General features: G+C 39.7%; 1 protein-coding gene across 2 annotated transcripts in view; it reads left to right on the top strand.

Annotated features, from left to right (window-relative positions):
• Positions 1 to 502: 502 nt before the first annotated feature.
• Positions 503 to 25,202, top strand: part of TNIK (TRAF2 and NCK interacting kinase) — a 442,546-nt gene continuing 417,846 nt past the window's right edge. For both annotated transcript variants that reach the window (XM_042955223.1, XM_042955220.1), the window contains exon 1: positions 503 to 680. The gene's annotated coding sequence lies outside the window, so the exon portion shown is untranslated. The remainder of the gene's footprint in view (positions 681 to 25,202) is intronic.

A 25,202-nucleotide genomic window follows, 5' to 3' on the forward strand; every position in this document is an offset into this window, starting at 1 on the left:
TCCCTTCCTCATTTGGAGGTGGGCTTTTAAAGTGCAGTCAATACATCAGACAGCAACATGGCGTGGGCCAAATGTGACCTCACATCCCTAAATACAGCCAACCCATACTGCCGTGTGTTCAGTTGTGCCCTCCTCTCCAAAAGATATGTCCAAGTCTTTTTTTTTTTTTTTTTTTCAAATCCAGTGAGAGTTTTTGCCCTGGTCTTTTTTTTAAAATTTGTTAATGTTTACTCATATTTTCAGAGAGAGAGGGAGAGGAAGGGGCAAAGAGAGATGGAAACAGAATCTGAAGCAGGCTCCAGGCTCTGAGCCGTCAGCACAGAGCCCAACGCAGGGCTCGAACTCAGGAGCTGCGAGATCGTGAACTGAGCCGAAGTCGGATGCTCAACCGACTGAGCCACCCAGGCACCCCAAGATATGTCCAAGTCTTAATCCCTGGCATCTGAGAATGTGACCTTATTTGGAATGTGACCTAACTTGACCTTCTAGAATTTTTGCAGATGTAATCAAGTCAAAATGAGGTCATATTGAATGGGGGTGGACCCTAAATCCGATGACTGGTGTCTTTATGAGAGAAAGGAGAGGGAGATTTGGACACAGAGACACCCACAAGGGAAAAGGCCACATGACAACAGACAATGAACCGATGTAGCTACAAACCAGAGTGACAAGGATTACTGGTAAGCGCCTGAGCTGGAAGAGGTGAGGAAGGATTCTTCCCTAGAGCCTTTAGAGAGAACAAGGCCGTTCCTGCCAAAACCTTAATCTCAGATTTCTAGCCTCTAGAACTGTGAGAGAATACATTCCTCTTGCTTTAAACCGCCCAATTTGTGGCAATTTGTTATGGCAGCCCTAGGAATCTAATACACATACAAATAGCTTTTATTTCTAGTCTCCAGGATCTGTTCCCAGCCTTTCCTGGAAAAAGTTTCATATCCAGAACAAAACATTTTTCGGCAACAGGATATTTTCAAACATGTGCAATTAGTAGTCATAGGAATACAGAAAGGCAAAAAATAAATAAATAAATAAATAAATAAATAAATAAATAAATAAATAGCAAGAGGAGGTAGCAAAGGAGATAAGGGCAAATGGAAAACCATAAAGGGAAATGTGGGCATCAGCAGAGTAGCAGCAGGCAGTGTCGGCCAGAGCCAGCTTCCAGCTGAGTGGAGCCAGGTGGGGTTGGCATTGACAATTCCTATAGAAGACAGGTGTCACGAAGTCAGCCTGCCCAGGACAATCGCAAAGGTCATACAAGGTCAGGCCAGAAGCCAGGACTGAAAATGCTCATATCAGGTTCTCTCCAGGCAGTCAATCATTCCTTCCATCCTTCATCACAGGGGCTCTGGGTTTGCTTATGCTTGCAAAGGGCTAGTTTGGCAGGAGGATGGAATTTCTACTTAAATCATCCCTGGAAAGCTGTGTTTCCTATGAGTTGATAGTATGAATCTAAAATCAACCTTTAATCAGCTACTGAGACTGTACCCAAACATGGTATATTTGTGTGTTACCTGTAGGGACTTGGGTCATTCCCTCCTCCCCACCTTCTGTATCTTAAGGTGGAAGCCCAACCTCCCACAGGTAGGCTGGACTCACTAGGACTCAGGGCCAGGTAAATGGAGCAGGGGGATGGAAGTGCCACTGGCAGCTCACAGAGATGCAGACAGGACTGGAGACTGATCTTTGTTGCCAATGACTGTGGTCCTCCCTATTACCTCAGAAAAGAGAGAGAAAACTATAGATGACATACAGCACTAACTAAAATGTCAATGTACGTGGCTATTTTTGAAACACTCCAGGCTGATGGTTGATTATAAATGTCAGTTAGAAATTATTCTTGAGGGCCCTTTCTGTGCAAAACTCTGAACTGTCTGTGGAACTCAGACTCAGCGGTCATGACCGCTGGAGGCTCATGATGTTGTGTGAAAGAAGGGGCCATGTGAACACTCAGATACAAAGCCAGATGAAGGGGCAGGCAAAGGCCAGTGGGAAGGCAGGTGGAGGAAGGACCAGCCATATGGACTCACATGGTTTCTGAGTGCTTACTCTGCGACAGGGGCCGGAGAGGCAAAGAAGGATGAGCAAGGGCCTTGCCTTGGGGAAGATCACAGTCAAATATGTTCAACATATGCAGCTAGTTTCTGGCAACTCCTCTCCCTACCCCCCGGCTCCACCCACTTCTCTGTCCTTGTCACTCTAGCCTACTTTACTTCACAGCCTTCATCACTCTCTGAGACAATCTTACTTGTTCATTTGGTTACTTGTTAATTGTCTCTCTCCCCCACTGGAATGTGAGCTCCATAGGACCTTGTTCTACTCTATCCCCAATCCCTAGAATGGCGTCCATTACCTGGAACAATGCAGTTAATAGTTGCTCGATGAATTCTTGTTGCCTGAATGAAATACGGCCCAATAGGAGTAGGTGAGACTAATAATGAAAGGGATTAAGAGCAAAAGTTTGGAATCCAGAATACTTGGGATCAAACCTCAGTGCTTCCACTTACTTGCTGTTTGACTTTGATCTGGTTGCTCTACCTTTCTCTACCTTGATTTCCTCAAATGTGTAATGGGGATCCTAATATAGCCTGCTTCATAGGATTGTTAGGAGAAATACGTGAATTAATACATACACAAAGCATTTAAGCAAGGGTTAGCAAATATTTTCTTAAAGTGCCATATAGTAAATATTCTAGGCTTTAAGCCATGTGGTCTCTCATGCAATGACTCACTCTGCCCTTGTAGCACAAAAAGCAGTCATAGACAGTACAGAAATAAATTGAACGTGGCTGTATTTCAATTAAAACGTGGCAAATTACAGCACAACATATAATATAAGAATTACAACACAGGGGTGCCCAGGTGGCTTATTCAGTTAAGCGTATGACTCTTGATCTTGGCTCAGGTCATGATCTCATGGTTCTTGAATTTGAGCCCTGTGCTGACAACACGGAGCCTGCTTGGGATTCTCTGTCTCCCTCTCTCTCTCTGCCTCTCTCAATCTCTCTCTGAAAAATAAATAAATAAACATTAAAAAAAAATAATTACAACACAAAATAATAATCCATTGGCCAGGGAATTAGAAGTCTTTCTTTTATAACAAATTTCACTGTGGGATTTCAAACCCTCTGAATCTCAGTTTAGTCTATAAATGGAGATAATAACTACTCTTTCCTACCTCAGTAGGTTATTGGGTGATCACATAAGATAAAAGGTGAAATGAAAAGTACAAGTATACTATGTACAAATAATGTAAATTGCAGTACAATTCTATAGGGCAGCTTGTATCCCTGGTTACCGTGCACTAGGTAGGTCAGATAGTATTATACTCATTCTACAGATGAAGAAACCAGAGAGTTTAAATGGTTCATCTAAGGTCACACAGCTGATAAATGGAAGAGCTTAGTCTGAACCTAGGAAATTTTTATTCTAGGACAATATTCATCAACAACAGTGCAGCACATCTCCTCATACACAACATGAAACTTACACACACAGTTTCTCTTGGGATTTTTCTCCTTTACCTTTCTTACGTGTAAGTATCCCATTTCCCTAGGCTCATCCCAAGCCAAAGAATTCCATTAGTACCATAACAGTTGCTTCCGGTCCTTGTAGTTATCAAGGAATAATTATAAATTCAGTTCATACTTTGGTCAAACCAAAAAAGAAAGAAAAATTCAGTGGCATTTCAGAACATAATTCCATCTCCATTCCCCTACCCACAACACACACATTTTCCAGGAGCACAAATATCTATCCTGGTTAGTTTGTATATAACTTGAGTTGCATATGTCATGTTACTGTAAGAAACGTACTCGGCCCAAGTCTAGAGTAATGAGGGCATGAAGCTTTCGGTAGTTAGTGAAGACTTAACCTTAGTGGGGCGCCTGGGTGATTCAGCAGTTAAGCATCCAACTCTTGGTTTCAGATCAGGTCATGAGCTCACAGTTCATGAGTTCAAGCCCCACATTAGACTCTGCGCTTACAGTGCAGAGCCTGTTTGGGATTCTCTCTCTCTCTCTCTCTCTCTCTCTCTCTCTCTCTCTCTCTGCCTTTCCCCTGCTTGCTCATGTGCTCTCTCTCAAAACAAATAAGCTTAAAAGAAAAAAAAAAAAGACTTACCTTAGCTTTGGTTAGATTGCTGGGGGCCTGCAAGCATGAAACTCAAGTTTCCACCATGCAAGTGGAGCTTACAACCATGCTAATGCCAGCTAAATGTCTGTGCATGAGTTGTCCAACTACTGTGTATTTTTCATCCACTAAAATAGCTAAAATTAAAAGATAGGCAATTCCAAGTTTTTATAAGAATGTAGGGAAACTAGAACCCTCTTACATTGTTGATAAGAATGCAAAATAGTACAGCCACTTTGGAAAACAGGTTGGAAGTTTCTTAAAAAATCAAACTAACACTTCCTGTATGACCCAGAAATTCCATTCCTAGGTATCTGTCCAAGGGAACTCAAAGTATATGATCAAGATTTGTATACAATGTTTATAGTAGTGTTATTCAGAATAGCCAGAATCTACAAACAACTCAAATGTATACCAACTGATGAATGGTGTTTCCATTTTATAGAATCGCTGCTTGGTAATAAAAAGGAATGAACTCCTGATGCATGTAACAACATGAATGAATCTCAAAACCTTCATGGTGAATAAAATAAAACAGACATAAAAGACTACATATGGTACAGTTCACTTGTATGAAATTTCTAGCGAAAGCAAAACTATATAGCAGCAGAAAACAGGTCGAGGAGTTTGTTGGGGGAGGTTGGACCACAAAGGGACTTAAGGAACTTTTGCGGGCATTGAACATACTCTAATTTTTTAAAGTTTTATTTTAAAGAGAGAGCATGAGCAGAGGGAGAAAGAGAGATAATCTTAAGAAGGCTCCATGATGAACAGGGCTCGATCCCATGACCCTGGGATCATGACCTGAGCTGAAATCAAGGTCAACCTCGGTCAACCGAGGCTCAACCCATGGAGCCACCCAGATGCCCCTAACATCTAAATTTTTATTGTCGTAGTTGCATGACTGTATGTATTTACTAAAACTCCTATAACTGTGTGGTTTAGATGGGTGAATGTAAACGTATGTAAGTTATATTCTAATAAAGCTATGAAACAGAGGTTTTGAGTATTTTTTAAGTTCATTTATATTTTTCTATAAAAATGTGCATATCTATTTTAGAAAGTGTACAAGGTATAAAAATGGAAAACAAAAACTTTAATCCCACCAGCCAGAGATAACCCTGGCTAACATTGTTAATGAGCTAATATTGAAAATAATACTATACCTTGATAGTTTTTGTTTGGTATCACATCTTTTTCTTATAAAAAAAAATTTTAAAGCTTATTTATTCTTGAGAGAGAGAGTGACGGACCATGAGCAGCAGAGGGGCAGAGAGAGAGCGAGACACAGAATGAGAAGCAGGCTCCAGGCTCTGAGCTATCAGCACAGAGCCCTATGCGGGGCTTGAACCCACAAACTGTGAGATCATGACCTGAGCCGAAGTCGGCGCTTAACTGACTGAACCATCCAGGCACCCCATCGTTTAATATTACATCTTGAGCATTTTACCATGTCATTATAAATTCTTCGATAATTTTTGGTGGCTGCATAACAGTCCCTTGCCCTTAAAAGAGTGACTATATTGTGGCTACTTTGGTAGCACTGAGTAATTTTTTCTTCCTTTTTCTTCATTCAAATGTTTTATGTTTTTAATTTATTTTATTTTTTTTAAGGTTTGAGAAGGAACAGCTTTTTTTTTTTTTAATGTGTATTTATTAAACTCTCCCCTAGAGTGCGAATGGGGGAGGGGCAAAGAGAGAGAGGGAGACACAGAATCCGAAGCAGGCTCCAGGCTCAGAGCTGTCAGCACAGAGCCCGGTGAGGGGCTGGAACTCACAAACCGTGAGATCATGATGTGAGCACAAGTTGGACGTTTGACTAGTTGAGCCACCCAGGTACCCCAGTCATTCAGTTGTCATTCAACTTTCCTTTTTGGTGAAGTTCATTTGTAAGTGCTAGAACAATCACTGGGGCTCTTCACACACATTCCACATTCTCCAGCTGGAAACATAGTAGGTTTGGACTTCTCCCCCTTTAAGACAGGCTTGGCCGCATGACCTGCTTTGCCCCAGTACAATATGAGCAAAATGATACGTTAATTCTCGCAAGAAGTTTTAAGAGCCAGTGCATAGTTTGCCACGTTCTCTATTCCTTGCCGGGATGATCGTAAATGCACGTGTCGAGATGGAGCCTCTGCCGGTCCGGGTCCTGGGGTGACTGTGGTGACCAGAGGTCTCCAGCCAACTCACATTGAAAGGTAGCATGAGTGAGAAATAAATCTTAAGAAATCACTGAAATTCAGCGTTGGTTGTTACTACAACGTAATTGAGATTATCCTGACTCATGTAGCTTATGTAGTTGTTGTGTGGAAATAAGGTGAAAAATGGGTCAATGTCTTTTCAGTTTAGGAGAATGCATAAGTTGGCACTAGGATGGTGTGATCTGAAACAAATAAAAACATGTTTTCATAGCCAATGATTTTCCAATTTGAAAATAAGTTCCTAATGCATTTCTATAAATAGAGTGAAGAAAGGAAGTTGTTTGACTCATAAGAATAAAGTAAACCGTGGGTTTTTATGAAAGTGGCATCAGCACTTCAGTAACGAAGGGAAAAGTCAGTTCTGAGACACGGAATGGATCCATATCTAATTTGTTTTGTGTCCTTTTACTATTGTTACCCAGACGACATTGTGTGCATTATGATTTAGCAAGAGTGCCCCTGTGCTGCTTTGATGGAGAGGGGTGTTTAGAGGTGTTACACAGGACATGTTATGACAATCAAGCTGCCGCCAATGGATGAAGGATTTTATGTTTGGATCCCAAACAGGAAGTTATTTTTCTTGTCAAAGGAAAGAGAATAAATCATCTTTCCCAGGGTCACACAAGCAGAAACACACACAGGATGTAGAAGGTGAGGTGGAACTGCGGTGGCAGGAAAACAGGCTCACACATACAACGAGGAGATAACATTTTACAAATCATTTCAAAGACAGACAAAAAATGCTCTGCCATGGGAATTCAGGGCCCAAAGAAACGGCCTCTCAGTATGAGCAGGGCTGAGATCTGGGGACAGAATTGAAACAGAATTTATGGAGCTCATAAAATGCAAAGAAGAAAAGAAATATTCACCAAACACCACTGGCTAAGTATTTTTACCCTACTGATGATAACAGAGCTTTTCTACATGGTGCTTTTGTTACTATAAATAAAATGTATGTATATGTATACATATATACATATATATGTTATCATAACCTGAATACAATCATTCTCAAAAATCATTTTTTCATCTTTATTTTTTTAATTAAAAAATTTTTATTAAAATTTTTTCATGTTTATTTTTGAGAGATAGAGTCAGAGAGCGAGTGTGAGAGGGGCAGAGAAAGAAGGAGACACAAAACCCAAAGCAGGCTCCAGGCTCTGAGCTATCAGCACAGAGCCGGATGCAGGGCTCAAACTCACGAACCGTGAGATCATGACCCAAGCCGAAGTTGGACGCTCAACTGACTGAGCCACCCAGGCGCCCCTTAAATTTTTTTTTAATGTTTATTTTTGAGACAGAGACAGTGTGAGTCGGGGAGAGGCAGAGAAAGAGGGGGAAACACAGAATCCGAAGCAGGCTCCAGGCTCTGAGCTGTCAGCACAGAGCCCGATGCGAGGCTTGAACTTAAAAACCGTGACATCATGCCCTGAGCTGAAGTCAGACACTTAACCAACTGAACCACCCAGGTGCCCCGATTTTTCCATCTTTAAAAAGTCCCAGGTTTCAGAACCCTTCTGGATATTGTAATATAAAGATACAGAGGTATCTGGGCTGGCAGATTCTTTTTTTTTTTTTTTTTTTTTTTTAATGTTTTTAATGTTTATTTATTACTGACAGAGAGAGAGAGAGAGAGAGAGAGAGAGAGAGAGAGAGAGAGCATGAGTGGGGGAGGGGCAGAGAGAGAGGGAGACACAGAATCTGAAAGAGGCTCCAGGCTCTGAGCTGTCAGCACAGAGCCCGACACGGAGCTCAGATCACAGACAGTGAGATCATGACCTGAGCCGTAGTCAGACGCTCAACCAACTGAGCCACCCAGGCGCCTCTGGGCTGGCAGATTCCTTATGTGACCATTATAGTAAAAATTCTGGGGCCCAGAATGGGATAAAACAACACATATATGCTGTCTTTATATGTCCATTTCTCTCCTAGACAATGAATTGCTTTGTGTGTTTTTTGTGGAGAAGAGCTAAGGGTAAAGCATGGGTGATTTGTTCCTTTACTATTGAAATATTTATAGTGACCTTGATGTGACTGATGTAGGAAAAAATATCAAATGGCAAAGAAATAGTGGGAAAATTACAGTTAGAAATAAGGACTTACAGGGCTCTTAGGTGACTTAGTTGGTAGAGCGTCCAACTTTGGCTCAGGTCATGATCTCACGGTTCGTGAGTTCAAGTCCTGCGTCAGGCTCTGTGCTGACAGCTCAGAGCCTGGAGTCTGCTTCGGATTCTGTGTCTCCCTCTCTCTGCCCTTCCCCCATTTGTGTTCTGTTTCTCTCTCCCTCTCTCAAAAAACTAAATAAACACTCAAAAAAAAAAAAAAAACTTAAAAAAAAAGAGAAAGAAGGACTTATAATGGATTTAGGTTACAAACACAAAAATCAAATACAACTATTATGTTTAAATTTTTTTTTTAATTTTTATTTATTTTTGAGAGAGAGAGAGAGAAACAGACCCTGAGCAGGGGAAGGGCAAAGAGACAGGGAGACACAGAATCTGAAGCAGGCTCCAGGCTCTGAGCTGTCAGCACAGAGCCTGACATGAGGCTCAAAGTCATGAACTATGAGATCATGACCTGAGCTGAAGTCAGATGCTTAACTGACTGAACCATCCAGGTGCCCCACAACTTTTATGTTTAGAAAAATCATTGAAAGAACATGGATGTTCAGATGTTTAATTTTGGTTTCAAAGCCATTTTTAATGAGAATATATGAGAATTTTTACTTTTCCAAAATCAAAATATTGGACCATATCTTTGCTGGATTTTGAGTAATCATAGTGCGTTTATTAGGCAGCACAATTGAGTGCAAAGCTAAAAAGACTATAGCTCTACTTTTCCTGGAGAACATAGAAAAGAGACAAAAAAAGCAAGTTAACTTTCCTCCCCTGTCCGTTTGTAAGTAAAATAGGAAATATAGGCCCTGGGTATTGATTTTGAAGGTTGCTATGTCTTTAAAATTTTTTGTTTTGTTTTTATTTTATTTTTGAGAGGGAGAGACAGAGTGCAAGTGGGGGAGGGGCAGAGAGAGAGGGAGACACAGAATCCAAAGTAGGCTCCAGGCTCTGAGCCATGGGCACAGAGCCCGATGTGGGGCTCGAAATCACGGACCGTGAGATCGTGACCTGAGCTGAAGTCAGACGCTTAACTGACTGAGCCCCAGGTGCCCCAAAGGTTGTTATGTCTTAATAATAGCAGCTAATATTTACTGAGTATCTCCCAAATGGCAGAGAGTCTAATCTGCATAAAAACCCAACCAAGTCGGTTGTGGTAGACTCTTACTTGGTGTTTCCTTGTTAGCCACACCCTCCGAGTATCAACCACTATAAATTCCCTTCCCACAGTGATTCTGGGCTTGGCCATGTGATTTGCTTTGCCCAATGGAACATTAGCAAACACGATAAGCCGAGACAGAGTAAGTGCTTAGACATTGGCTTTTTCCTCTTGAGATTTAGTTGCTGTGCAAAAAGCTCAGGCAAAATCATGAAATAATGAGAGGCCACATGGAAAGAGGTTCTAGGGAATGAGAGGCCATCTTAGATTATTTCAGTCTTTAGCAAAACTCCCTGTTAAATGCAAGTGAATAAGATAATCAAGCAAAACTAGTAGAAGAACCACCCAGCTGAGCCCCACCCCACTGAATCATTTAAAAAGTAATAAACAACTTAAATAACTGTTATTTTAAGCCACTATATATTAGAGTGATTTGTTACAAAGCAATAAGCAACTGAAGTATGGGTAATAAAATTTGCAATTGACAAATATGGAAATTGGGGCTCAGAGAAGTTAAATATATTGTTACGCTCTTATAATGTGATTAGAACTCCAAATGTATCACACAAAATCCCATGTTCTTTTCACTATACTTTAAAATTTCAAATTGTGTATCCGAAGAGCTTACTTGGCATCTCTCTGTTGTTCAGTAATAGGCATCTTAGTTATAAAAGGTCCCAAAACAAAGTCTTGACTTTCCCTACCTCCAAATTCATTCCTCTCTGTGTTCTTCACCTCAGTAAAAGACACCAGCACCCTGCCAGTTGCTCAGGCCAAAAATTTGATACTATCATTGACCTCTCTTTCACTCCCACCCCTCAAGCAATTAGCAAGACCTGTCAGCTAGCTTCAAAGTATCCTCTGAATCCCACCCTACTGATCATCATCTCCTCCTCAACTACCCCAGAGCAGGCCACCATCACTTGAACTACCAATATCGCACTGGAGTAGAGGGGAGCATGGGAAAAAGCAGCACCAGAGGGAGCAGAGGGTAAAAGAAAAGGGAAAATAGAATGACAACTTCTGATTCAATAGCTCTTGTCACTTTCTCCACCCTCTACCCCATCCCCATCCCTGGCACCATTGGTTATTTTCAGGGCAATGAGGCTAAATCTGGCAGGAACAGGGTTCTGCCATCTCTCTCCTTTGCCACAGCAGCTTTAGCTTATTTCTAGAAAAGCATAGTAACTGAATGCATGTTCATCAATTGTAGTTGACTTGGGAGTGGGGTTTCACATCTGGCTTTGGGGAGATTACAACAGGAGGGGACTAAGGTCTTGAGCAGGCATGATCCCTTCCTCTGCACATGAGAATGTTACTTTGGATTTTGGTGGCTTATTCCTCAAGAGAGGAGGTCTGGACAGGGGAAGGTTAATTGACTAAGCAAGGCCAAGACTTCCAATAGAGAATGTTTTCTTAAAAAAAAAAAAAGAAAGAAAGAAAAGAGCACCAGGATGTGTTAGACCAATAAATAATTCATTGGACTGCCTATTCACAGACTAATAGAAAAATATTACAAAATGCCTACATGTCAATCAGTCTGCAGTTAGTTAAATAAACACAGAATGCAGATGTCACTTGTAAAACCCAGATTCATACATTAATTGTATGTTTCAGCCAGGCAAAAACATAGTATCTGGTAACTTTACTTCAAAGTCTATTAAAATCTCATGGCCTTGAAAAGGTTACCTGACATCTTGTAGGCCAGATCCAGGGCTGAATGGACATGTCCCCTGCCGCCGAGTGTACAATAGCCAAACATTCAAATGGCACTCTAGTTACATTCACTGCCCTTGCAGAGGAACACTGAGGGCTGTGATCTTTCTGAGCCTGCTGGAATTGTCCTGGCTTAGGGGCCACAGCTGCAGCAGCAAATGCAAAAGCAGAATGTGTATCTGCAGATGACCCCAGTGCGGTTCCATCAGCAACACCCATGTCGGTTTTACAATTTCCTAATTGTCCCATATGCTTTTAAAAGAAAAAAAGATGATGATGTAATAGTATAATAGTTAAGTCCTACTATGTTCCAAGAATGGTGTTAAGTGCTTCATCTACCATTTTTCTTTTCCATTTAGTCCTCGCAAGTACTATTATTACTCCATTTTTCTTATGAAATATGTAGAATACGAAAAAACAAACAGTAATCAAAGGTACCTCATGGGTAATACAGCAACAAATTGGCACTTCTGATGAAATGCACTCAGAAGGAAATAAAGTCACTTCTAGGGTGTTCTTGCTAAAAGTGTCTAGTATGGATTCAATCAAGATCAGACAAACCTAAATTGAGGGATATTCTGAAAAGTACCTGGGCAGTAACTCTTCAGATGTCTCAAGGGAAGGGCATGAAAGACAAAGACAGACTGAGAATCTGTTTCATATTAAGGAAGACTAACATGTAACATGTGAACCTGGACTGGATTCTGGACCAGAAAAAGAACATCAGTGGGACAGTTGGTGAACTTGAGAACTGTTGATCAGATAATCAGTATTTTGTTAATGTTAACTTTCTGACTGTGATAATTTCACATTTATGTGGCATAAGAAATAGTAACATTTGGGGAAACACTGTGATAGGTATTCAGGAATTCTTTGTGCTATTTTTTTAACTTGTTTTACAAGTAAAAAATTATCTTAAAATTAAAAGTTGAAAAATGGAAAAAAAAAAAAAAAGAAAGTAAAAGAAAAAACCTACAGTGTAAAGCATCTCAGCAGAGACTCTAGGAAGAGAGGAGAGGTGATAGCAAATACAGAATGGAAAATGGGAATTCTTCTTTTCCCACAAGCTCTTGATACCATTTGTGGTTTGTCCTTAGAGTGGTTCATCCAGAAGATAAATTCTCTAGTGTAAAATTCTTGTCAATGACAGGCTGTTAGATTTAGAAGAGAATTTAGAGGTACTCTTAGAGGCCTCATTTTGCAAAAAAGACACCTGAAACTCAGTAAGGCATGGGGATCATGGGTCCAAGGTCACACGACAGGAGAGCCAAGATTAGCACCTAGCTCTTCTGGGTCATGGGATGCTATTTCTGTTCCACCACTCACTTCTGAAAGAGGACACCTCTGTGCCACATGGAACCCAAGCTCAGAATGCATGGTGTAGGAGACTTATCCATTAGCTGTGTGATTCTTTCTACCCAGCTACTAAAGATTTGCTTCTATAGCCAGATGATCCTTCACATATTCACTCATTTAGCAAATATTTACTGAGCGCTTTCCAAGTGCCCAGCACTGCTTGAAACACTATAGTTATAGCAACTATCAGAAACACTGCTAATGACCTGCATGACCTTGGGCACATCCCTTTACCTCTCTAAGCCTCAGTTTGCTCTTCTGTTACACAGAGAAGATAGAATTATTCAAAGGTTGTTCTGAGTATTAAATAAGATGCTGCATCTAAGCTCATAGCAGAATGCCTGGCATGTAGGAACTCAATAAATATTAAGTATTACAGTTCTTTCTTTCTCTCCAACCTGAACCTGTGTTAGTTACATTAGCTGGTGGTGATGTTTGGGACCACTCAGGAATCCTATAGACTATTTCTGAATGTACTGAAAGCTCACATTTAGGAAGGTAAGATTTTCCAACAGAGTAATTTTCCATTTCCCACTCCATTTCTTTGTTATTTTCAAAAGTAGATAAACAATAATAAAAAAAAAAATGGGGCCAGAAAGGCCAGCTGAGAAAATTGTTATTGAGCAAGGAATTCAAGGTGGAGTTCTAATATGCAGAATATCAGATAGATTTTTATCTAGATTTAAATGAGACTGTTCTTGGAGGCTGGTTGCATCTAGCCTCTTCATGGGCATAATTTGAATGCCACTTTAGCCATCCCTTGATTATTTCCACAAATGGGAAGAATAATAGATTACTGTATGTAAAGCAAGTTAAGTGCTGCTTAGAACAAGCTTCTGATGCCTTCCTATTGTTATATCCTGAGAATGTGACCATCATCCTCTGCCACATTCCTTGTCACCTGCCTCCCTAAGGTCAGGTTCATCTGGGTACCCACTTTCTTTCTCTCTCCCCCAACCTCTCCCATAGCATCCACTGGAGAACTTCCCACTTAGGATGTACTCAACAACTTTATGTTAAATACATAAATCTATTTGGGGGAGTGAAACCTAGTAAAACATAAAGAAAGAAGGAAAGAAGGAAAGAAAGAAAAAGAAAGAACAAAAGAAAAAAAGAAAGAAAGCCCGAAGGTAGTGAAAGTTCCTTCACTTCATTCAGAATTCTGTCTATACAAATGGCTGAGACTTAAGCGAATACAAAGTGCTTGAGTTTCATAGGCTTTCTAGGTAACAATTTTCAGTGAGAAGTGGACCATTTAAGGGTTTGGTCTCACATTCTCCAGTCACAAACTCTAGAGAAATGACACTAAATAAATCCAGTCAGTAGATCTATTTGGTTATAGATCTGTATGTACCTTCCCCTTCCTTGATAATCAGGGATGAATTGATACTTTTTAAAAGTATCAGGTGACTTTATAGGGCCTCTAGTGTTGAGCATCAATGCTGTAGATATATTACACAGTTAAGTAACCAGCTTAGCAGATCATTTGTCAAGTCCCAATTTCACATTTCTGGAGGAAAGAATCTGTTGCTTATCTTGGGTTAGGTAGCTACCTCAATTCTAATCAAATTGGCCAGACAGGCAGGCTCACATGGTGCAAGGGGCCCCATTCCTATGATCACTCAGGCAGTTCTTAAAATATTTTTTAAGTTTATTTATTTTGAGAGAGAGAGCGAGAGAACATGAACAGGAGAGGGGCAGAGAGAGAGGAAGAGAGAGGACAATCCTAAGCAGTTTCCATACTAACAAGCTAACAGCACAGAGCCCCATGTGGGGCTTGAACTCACAAACCTTGAGATCACGACCTGAGTCGAAATCAAGAGTCAGACGCTAACCCACTGAGCCACCCAGGTGACCCCAGCTCAAGCAGTTCTTAAAGAAAAAGGAGGGTGCTATTGTAGGCAGACACCTAAAAACACGGTGTGGCAATTATATAGAGTCGTTCCTACTTGTTCCAAAATAATTTAAGATAGCTTAGAAAGACACAAACAAAGCAAGATTTCTAAAAAATCATTTGAGAGAAGAGACCTATTGGAAAGAAAAAGAGGTAGTTGGAGGAACCCAACAAAAAAGAAGTAAGATTAGTGTTCCAAATTATGCTATAAGGCCCAGCACTTTCTACTAGGAGTGGACCCCAAGTTTGGCTGTGAGTTTCCTTGCAGCAAACAAAAAAAGAAAATCAACTACAGTACATGATTCCCAACATTCATAAGATAAAACATACCAGTCATCAGTGGAAAGGCAGCTTTTCCTGAACAGAGAACTGAGAAGAATTTCTCTTACGTGGTTTAGCGACCCATATTCTCAATGATCTTCTTGTAGGACATAAGACAAGTTCTCTGATGTGACTCAGTGTAGGCCTATAGCCCAACGCCAAGAGTAGAGGGCAGACCAAATATAAAGAGCAGAGTGTAGTGTGTGGTCAGTAAAGAGTGCTGAGGATGTGTCCCAATTGGTGGAATAGAGAACAGCTTTCATCAAAACTTTGTTTTCTTTTTGAAGAGAAATCTCCTACTTAAAATTTCTCCCAAGCCTGCTTCTACTCTCCTTCAACCTCAGCCCCCATCCTGACCACAGACCCTCTGGTATCAAAGTTGAGTTGTTTACTTAACAAGAGACTACTGGTTAACAAGACCCAAACCACATTAGTGTTGGCCACCTTAAAAGAGCTCTGAGGAAGTTTGAGGTTCTCTATGCCACTAACATTTGCTGGTTCACAAAGGAGTGTTAGAGATGGAAACATGAAATGAAAAGGAAATGAGAAAAGGAAATAAAGGTTGACAGCTAGGGCCCTGCCATTTAGAGTTCACTTCAGAAAACTCACCCTACCTTTATCTCTACCTAAATTGGTTTCTGAAACAGACTTCATTCTGATTTTCATCTTTCTTAATTTAAGCAGGAGATTTTCTATCTCAGTGAATTGATTTCGGTCAAAATAAAAAAAAAATAAAATAAAACAGGGGCGCCTCCGTGGCTCAGTCAGTTAAGTCTCCAACTCTTGATCTTGGCTCAGGTCATGATCTCACGGTTCATGGGAATCAAGCGCCATGTCTGTGTGCTAAAAGTACAGAGCCTGCTTGAGATTCTCTCCTTTCTCTTTCCGTACCTCCCAAAATAAATAAACATTAAAAAAAATATATGTAAAAAAGAAAAAAAGAAAACAAAACAATTGTGGCAAAGAATGTCTGTTGTGTGGGCAAACTATGGAGATGGAAGAGAGTCAGCCAGACTGGAGTGCATCCGGAAACAGACTCCTAATCCAGTGCTCTTCTTTCCCCTGCAGCAGTCTAGTGGATCCACCGAGAAGGGCTAGGCTATTCCAGGGTGCCAAGAAGGAGGCAGTGGCTTTGGAGGGGGCTTTAGGCCTTTGGGTCAGACATCCCTCAGTTCTAATCCTGCTCTCTTTGGTAGCTCAACTTCTCTCAGCCTGTTTTACTATCTCTGAAATGGGAATAATAATGCCTACCTGTTGAAATTAGAGATAATGTAGAGATTAGCAGCAAGGCCAAGGATTAGAAATTATACAGCACATAAATTAGTCTGGCAAGTAAATAGGAGGTGCTCTATAAACCAAGGTGGTCCATCTGTCCATCCACCCATCCACCCACCCATCCATCCATCCATCCATCCATCCATCCTTTTACTTATTATCTTTATTCCTTTTTTCATGGTCTTTACCAGGTCTGAATATCAGCTACATAGTCAAAGTAGGAAGAAATGGAGTAGCTATGAGAGATTAGCTTCCTTCAGAAAGCATTAATTCCAGAGGAATATTCCATGCTTCTAAAGAAGTGAACACAATATTTCCCAATTGTTTAGATGTTAAGAGCAGTGGGAAGTGGGAAGTAAATTGATATTCCTTCTAATGGGAAGCTCTCACTGCTTCCTTCACCCTGAACATTTGTCTTGTGGCCCATGCATTGGCTTTTAGGTGTCCATTTGTCCATCAGCTCTAGCCACCCTACAGTACAGCTCTGGTCAAACACACCACTTCTATTGATACAGTCCTCTACCTCCCAACCCTTAAGAAGAAAGAGTTCTTTTTTTTTTTTTAAGTTTGTTTATTTTGAGAGAGAGAGAGAGAGAGAGAGAGTAAGCAGGGGTAGAACAGAGAGAGAGGAAGACAGAGAATCCCAAGCAGACTCTGAGTTGACAGCATGGAGCCCGATGTGGTGCTTGAACTCACAAACTGTGAGATCATGACCTGAGCTGAAATCAAGAGTAGGACGCTTAACTGACTGAGCCACCCAGGCACCCCAAGAAGAAAGAGTTCTAATGCTACTTGTCTCTATACTTCTGAAATGTGCCTGCCATTCTTAGGATAATTCTTTGTTTATAACATTAATTTATTTGTGATTATTGGTTATACTTATTTATTTTAAAAATCCAAAAAATTAAAAACAAAAAAAAACCTAAAAGAGGTAAAAAGCAAGTCCTGTGAATTGCCCCACTTAGAGATTTCAGACCTGCTAACATCTCCCCAGCCTTTTTGTACCTAACACACATGCCTTCTCTTTTCCCCCCAAAATAGTATCATGTGGTATATATTATGGGATGTGCTTTCTTTACACAGCAATATATTGCAAATATTTCCTCCATGCCATCAAATATTTCATTTTATTCTTGTTTGAGTCTCTTTCTTTCCTCGGAACCATAGTAGAACACCAAAGCAGAAAGTCGGGAAACCAGGGACATACTTGGCTGGGTGACTCTGGGTAAATTACTCCGTCTTCACCTGAATGCTGTATACATTCCATGTCAGCATCAGGGTTTTATGATTTGAAGCAGAGTAATGACTTTTCTTAAAAAAATAAATAGATTCTGTATTTTAAAAAAGACAGACCTTCTGTTAAGCCCAGGTTTTTGTAGACTCATATACTCAAATCTTTAACTCACATACTCAAATATTTGTAAGGCGAAAAACTGATGATATTAAGGATCTTCTGTGCAAGCCAGATGTTATTCAGGAAGGGAGGAAGCAATGATTAAAATGTTCTAATGGTATGTGCATCAGATGTGTACCTCTCCCCGCCACTGGCCTCTTCCTGCCGCTGCAGTTGATGCATCTGGTGGCTTTCTGAATTTGAACTCTGATTTCTACCCAACCTTGAAGCCTTTATAGTTTATTGAGCTGGATTATCTTGGTTGTAGAAGGAGGTGGTTAAGACGTATGTTTTTACTTTACTTAGCACTCTGATTTCTGTCACAGAAGCCCTATGTGCATTATTTGCAGAAAATGTTTCAAAGAGCTCCAGAACTTTTGTTTTCTTAACTAAAAAGAAAAAAAATCATGATACATCCTGAGGGCAACTAAAGTTTCTTTTTACTGCACAGAGTTTTCACCATTAAATCTACATTTTTTGGTAATTTCATTTATTCCATCAAATCATAAATTCCTACTGTTTTATTTCAAGGATTATTTTCACCAAAAATACTTTCTTTTTTTTTTTTTAAGTTAGTTTATTTATTTTGAGAGAGAGAAAGAGAGAGAATCCCAAGCAGGGTCCGTGCTATCAGCACAGAGCCTGATGCAGGGCTCAATCCCATGAACTGTGAGATCGTGACCTGAGCCAAAATCAAGAGTCAGAGGCCCAACTGACTGAGACACCCAGGTACCCCAAAAATTCTTTTTAATTTTTATGAATAGATTACATGTGGTTAAACAGAAACAAAAAACAAACAACAAAAAAGCTGACGGACTACCAAAGTGGTATTGACAAAAAAAATAAGGACACAAAACATGTAAAACGCACATACTTATGCATACACATACATATATACACAAATACTACATACATAATCACCATGTCTATTGAAAACAATTGGCACATGTCACATCTGTTTCACATAAATATTTTGGTGGAATTCAGTACAGAAGATTTCGAATCCAAAGACCTGCTAGGTGTGTCATCCTCAGCAAGTCACTAAAACTCTCATTTGTAAAGTGGGACAATCGTACCACCCATGAAAACGAACTTAAAAAGTAAAAATAAAAGCAAATCTAAACTGTAAAGTAATACACAAATGTGAGGATTACAAATAAAAGCCAGGTCTCTTGCAGCTCCTAACAGGAATGCCCGAAGATAACAATTCCCCAAACTATCCTACTTTCCCTGAACAGAGGTTCCAGAATGAAGCATCTGAGTTCTCCTTTTAGGTTTGAGTTGCTGACTGAGCCAGGCTCAGAGCCCAGCTTCCCTCTGCAAAAACACCCCCGAGCCTGCTCTTGAACCTCGAGTATGATCTAGTGAAACAGTGAGTTATGAGCCTGTCTGACCTTAGCTCTACCAGTTGCCTTTGCTTAACTGGGTTAGATATTTAACTTCTCAGAGAGTCATTCTCTAACATTCCAAACTGGGACAATCAGCTTCATCATCTACCTTACTCAACGGGTTATGGTCAAGAGGAAGTCAGGTTGATAACTGGGAGAGGTGGGCTTTTATGGCCCTGGGAAGTGCTTCCTCTGACTGGAGTGGCAGGGAAGGGCAGAGTGGGGTGTATATATATATATATATATATATATATATATACTGCTGCTTGGTTTTATTCTCAAAAGAATGCTGAGAGATAGTTAGACAAGTTGATAGTTACTAGTCTCCCATACTACGGATGAAGACATACGGGCTGTGATGTTCAATTTTATGTATCAACTTGCCTGGGCTAAGGCTTTCAAGAAGATTCTGCTGCATACTCCAGTTAGAGACCATCTCTAAGGCATTCCACTCCCTCCCTCTTATCTCTAGGCCTTTATGTGATGTTCTGCCTGCCCAGATTGCCCTTGGCCCTGACCCCCCACACTCCTCACCCTCACTCACTTTATTCTTGTCTCAGAATCCTTGAGTTTATTTGCTCCCAACCCTCCCAGGTCTGAGAAAGACTTCTCTGGGTTGGTTGTCCACATATATGCTCCCAGAAAAACCTGTCCATTCCTCTAAGAAAGATCATTTCACATTGCTCAGTATTAAATTTTCTGTCTCCCTCAATAGACTACATGTTCCCTGAGACCAAGGAGTGCACTTCGTTTATTTCTCTATCTCCAGGCCTAGCATAGTATCTAGTAGGTATCTATAGTAGGTATCTATAAAGGTTTTTTGAATGGACAAATGAATGACTGAATGAATGAATCTAATAAGTCATTGTGTGACACAAGTCTTCACTCTGTCAGCTGAGTCCAAGCCAGACAGGATTATGTATGAAAAGTGCCCAACATGTTGCCTGGATCATAGAAAGTGATCTACAAATATCTATTCTTCTCCCTTTTGCTTGTTTTCCTCTCTTTGAAAACATTTTCTACAAAAATCCTAGTACTGAATAAAGACAATGTTCTATTTTGATGGATTGAGTGAAGGAAGATGAGGAACGGTTTCCAGCCATCCACCTAAAAGTCATAGTTTCCAAGAGTATCCCGTGTCATGCTCAAGAAAATGCTCTGTATTTGACTACTGGCAAAAATAATTTATTTGTTGCCTACTTGGAAAAGATCGATTTTCTTCTTCTCATATTTTAGTTTTAAGTTTTAGTTTTAAGTTTCCTTTAATAAAAATGTTTACATATGTTTCAAATGGGCATTTGAAAGGCCAGCACTAGCACCATGGTCATCTGCATATCTACTACTAGGAACAGGGTTTCACAACCTCAACATAAGACATTTGGGTACAGATCATCTGTGCTGTCAGGGCCCATCCTATGCATTGTAGGATGTGTAGCAGTGTTCCTGGCTGCTACTCCCTAGATGCTGGTAGCACCACTATCCTTAACTTGTGACAGCCAGAAATGTCTCCAAACATTGCCAAATATCTCTTGGGAAGTAAAATTTTTCCCTCTCCCCTACTGAGAACCAATGTGATAAAAAATGTAGCATTCTGCTATATTTGCTCTATTATACAATTTTTTTTCAAAGCCATTTGAAAATAATTTGAAAATATGCAGGTGTTTCATATATATATATATATATATATATATATATATATATATATATATATAAATTTTATTTTCCTTTACTTATTTATTTTTAAGTAAACTCTGCGTCCAACATGGAGCTTGAACTCACAATGTGAGATCAAGTCACATGCTCTGCTGACTGAGCCTGGCAGGCACCCCACCCCCATATATTTTAGAAAGCATCTCCTAACAATAAGGATATTGACCTGTATAACCAGAATTCCTTTATACATATAAAATATTTATAAATCTCCAATATCATCTATAACCCACCCCACAGACTTTATTTGTGCAAAGTAATATTGGCCTTGAGTATGGGAAAAGAAGATATATTTTAATGGCTAATTTTGGTCTGATATCTGAAGGATGAATGAATGATTATGCAGTAGTCTTTGCTATTACACTGAGGCAAGGAATTTGCTTTCAAATGGCTTCCCTTAGTTTCAGTGTTCTGGCCAAGTTTTCATGATCAACTTACGGCATAGATGCATCAAGATACTTGGTGATTTTAAAAAATAACAAAAAGGAAAAGAAATGTCCTTGTTTTAAAATGAATCATTAAGGATTTTGGTACTTTCAATTCTTTGATACTTTCTTTTTCTCTTTCCCTCAGTCCCTTCCTGACCTCACTTTCTTTCTTCCTTCCTTCCTTTCTTTCTTTTTCTTTCTTTCTTTCTTTCTTTCTTTCTTTCTTTCTTTCTTTCTTTCTTTCTTTTTTGTTTATTTATTTATTTAGAGAGAGAGAGAAAATCCCAACCAGGCTCCACGTGTCAGTGCAGAGCCCAACACAGGGATCGATCTCACGAACCATGTGATCATGACCTGAGCCAAAACCAAGAGTTGTATGCTTAACGGACTGAGCCACTCAGGAGCCCCTGACCTCACTTCTTTCTATAGCTTTGACAATGGGTATATATCATTCTATGGTCAATTCTTTTATTTTCTTTCTTTTTTTAAAGTTTATTTTATTTTAATTCCAGTATAGTTAACATGTAAAATTAGTTTCAAGTGTACAATACAGTGATTCAACAATTCTATACATCACCTAGTGCTCATCACAAGTGCACTCCTTAATCCCCATCACCTATTTCACCCATCCCCCCACCCACCTCCTCCCCTCTCATAACCATCTGTTTGTTCTCTATTATTTTTATTATTATTATTTTTAATTTTAGAGAGAGAGTGTGAGTTGGGGAGAGGGGCAGAGAGAGAGAGAGAGAGACAGAGAGACAGAGAGATTGGAGAATCTTAAGCAGGCTTTACACTGAGTGTGGGGCCCACGACCCTGATCCCAGACCCTAGGATCATGACCTGAGCCAAAAACAAGGATAGATGCTCAGTCGACTGAATCACCCAGGCGCCCCTATTCTCTATTATTAAGAGTCTGTTGGGGTGCCTGGGTGGCTCAGTCGGTTAAGCATCCAACTTTGGCTCAGGTCATGATCTCATGGTTTGTGGGTTCAAGCCCCGCTTTGGGGTCTATGTTGACAGCTCAGAGCCTGGAGTCTGTTTCAGATTCTGTGTCTCCCTCTCTCTCTTCCTCTCTCTCGATCACACTCTTGTCTCTCTCTTTCTTTCTCAAAAATAAATAAACATTAAAGAAAAAAGTTTTTAAAAAAGGAGTCTGTTTCTTTTTCTCTTTTTTTTCTTTGCTCATTTTTTTTGTTTCTTAAATTCCACATGAGTGAAATCATTTGGTATTTGTCTTTCTCTGACTGTCTTATTTTGCTTAGCATAATACTTTAGCTCCATCCATGTCATTGCAGATGGCAAGATTTCATTCTTTTTTATGGCTGAATAAAAATATATATATATATATACACACTATATATATATATATATATATATATATATAGTGTATGTATGTGTATATATATATAGATATATATGTACATCTATATATATAGGCATATATATATATATATATATATATATATATATATATGCCTATATATCTCACTTCATCATCCCATCAATCCTTGGACACTTGGGTTGCTTCCATACTTTGGCTCTTGTAGACAATGCTTCTATAAACATAAGAATGCACACATCCCTTTGAATTAGTGTTTTTGTATTCTTTGGGTAAATACCTAGTAGCAAGATTTGCTGGATTATGGTGTAGTTCTATTTTTAACTTTTTGAGGAATCTATGGTCAATTATTATTTGGCTCCTCATCTGCTTTGTCCCACTCACAATTCTTGGCAAATCTATAGTCTTCAAAGAATTGAACTATTGCCTTCTCACTTATATCAAGGATCCTGAGATTTGCTGCAGAAAAAAAAATCATCCAGATTGATTCCTACTTATAAATGCCTAGTGCCTATATTCAGCTGGGCTTTCACAGCCTAGAAATCCTATGACATTTCCCTAATCATATGCTATAATCTCTGCAGTGGCCATTTGACAGACTTCTGACCTCTGGCTACCCTCATTATAGATGACCTCATCTCGTACTCATTGAGTCCAGAGAAGTTATCTGATAAGAAAGGCTTCAACTTCCAGGCATGCAACCCACAAACTCACCTGCATTCTCTTCTAGTCTTGCCTCTTTGTTTCCTGTCCAAAAAAAAAAAAAAAAAAAAAAAAGGCCCTACTGGGCCTGACTCATACCTTTTGCTCTGGGATAGAGCCTGTTTCTGTAGATCTTCCCAGGAATTTGGTCTTCCAGTTATTCTTCCTCTTTCCTGCTTCTTTCTTTCTTTCTTTCTTTCTTTCTTTCTTTCTTTTCAAGTTCATTTACTTTTGAGAGAGAGAGAGAGCACGTGAGAGCAGGGCAGAGAGAAAGGGAGACAGAGAATCCCAAGCTGGCTCCTTGCTGTCAGCAGAGCCTGAAGTAGGGCTTGAACTCACAAACCATGAGATCATGACCTGAGCTGAAATCAAGAGTCAGATGCCTAACCAACTGAGCCACCCAGGTGCCCCTCCTGTTTCATTCCCTCACTACTCAAGTCTCTCAGCTGAAGGAGAACACTTTCATGATCCTATGACAACCCTCAACTATATCCTGATTTCTTTTATTCACTTAACAGCCAGATTCTTTAAAGAAAGCTCTGGAGAAAATGTTCATAGTATTCATCAGATTTTCACTCCTTTGCCTCCAAGAAGGCTAAAAACCTCTTTTCTACATCTGTTTCCATGGAAATCTTACCTACTTTTCAGATGCTCTCCATGTGCTACTGACTTTTGATCCCTCTTCTGAGTTCTCCCTTTCCTGGATTTCCAACTCCCAACAGGCTGAACTTGTTACTTTCTGCCTCCCTCGATTCCTCTCTCAGTGAGTGACACAGCCCTTCTTGATTGCCGAAGGAGGCATCCTAGATCTCTCTGGCTCTCATATCCAATCAATACCAAGCGTGACACCAATTCTACTTTCTAAGGGGTCTGAAATCCATGTGTTTTTCCCCATTGTGACCGTTCCTATCCAGATGGCCCTGATGATTGTAACTATAATCAACCCTTCTGCTTCCAGTTTTGCTCTTCTCCAGTCCATTTGCCATGATGCAAACACCATCATCTTTCTAATATGCAAATATAATCATATCATTGGCTTAAAACCCATTAGTGATTTGCTGTTGTCCTTAGGATAAAGTTCAAACTCTTTAATTTGGTCAACTGTTCATTTGTTACCTGCCTACCTCTCCAGACTTATCCAGAGCTCTTTGTTGTCAACATCACCCACTCACAGACTAATGCTTCAAATATAATGATTTATTGCAAGATCTCAAATGAACCATGTAGTCTATTGCTTTTGAACTTTGCATATACTGTTTTCTCTTCTTGTTTTCTACTGTTTTCTTTGCATATACTGTTTCATCTTCTTGGAGATGACCTGAGACAAATTTCTTTAGCAACAGTTGTATATTCTATACTATAATAGGCCCGAGCCCTTACATGAATAATAAAAGTTCCTTATGGTTTATATAATGCTTCATACATTTTTATAAAGTTTCAGTGTAGGAGTAATATATATTCATCACAGAAAATTTAGAAAAAGCAGGCATGCATGTAATGTGTATATATCTATATATAGATATATAGAGACATAGATGTAAGAGACAGATAGATTTAAGAAATAGGTTCATCCTGTACATATTATATTTTAAACCAACCACATTTCTTTTTGTGTCGAAAATATCATTAAATAATTTAATAGAACATCAATTATGATAATGCAAACAGCAGCAAACTGTAAGAAACCACCATGCCTTCACATGAGAATTGTTTTCGACCTTGCCAAGATCTTTGTACAAACTTCCAGCTACCTTTTTTTTTATTGTGGTAAAATATACATGACAAAATTTACCATTTTAACCTTTTTTAAAAAAAGTTTTTTAATGTTTATTTTTGAGAGAGAGAGAGACAGAGTGTGAGTGGGGGAGGGGCAGAGAGAGAGGGAGACAGAATCTGAAGCAGGCTTCAGCTTTGAGCTGTCAGCACAGAGCCCAACGCGGGGTTAGAACTCATGAACCTTGAGATCATGACCTGAGCTCAAGTCGATGCTTAACTGACTGGGCCACCCAGGTGCCACTTAACCATTTTTAAGTGTACAATTCAGTGGCATCAAGAACATTCACACTGTTGTG

Source organism: Panthera leo, chromosome C2 (assembly GCF_018350215.1).
Source record: "Panthera leo isolate Ple1 chromosome C2, P.leo_Ple1_pat1.1, whole genome shotgun sequence".
Taxonomy (NCBI): Eukaryota; Metazoa; Chordata; class Mammalia; order Carnivora; family Felidae; genus Panthera; species Panthera leo.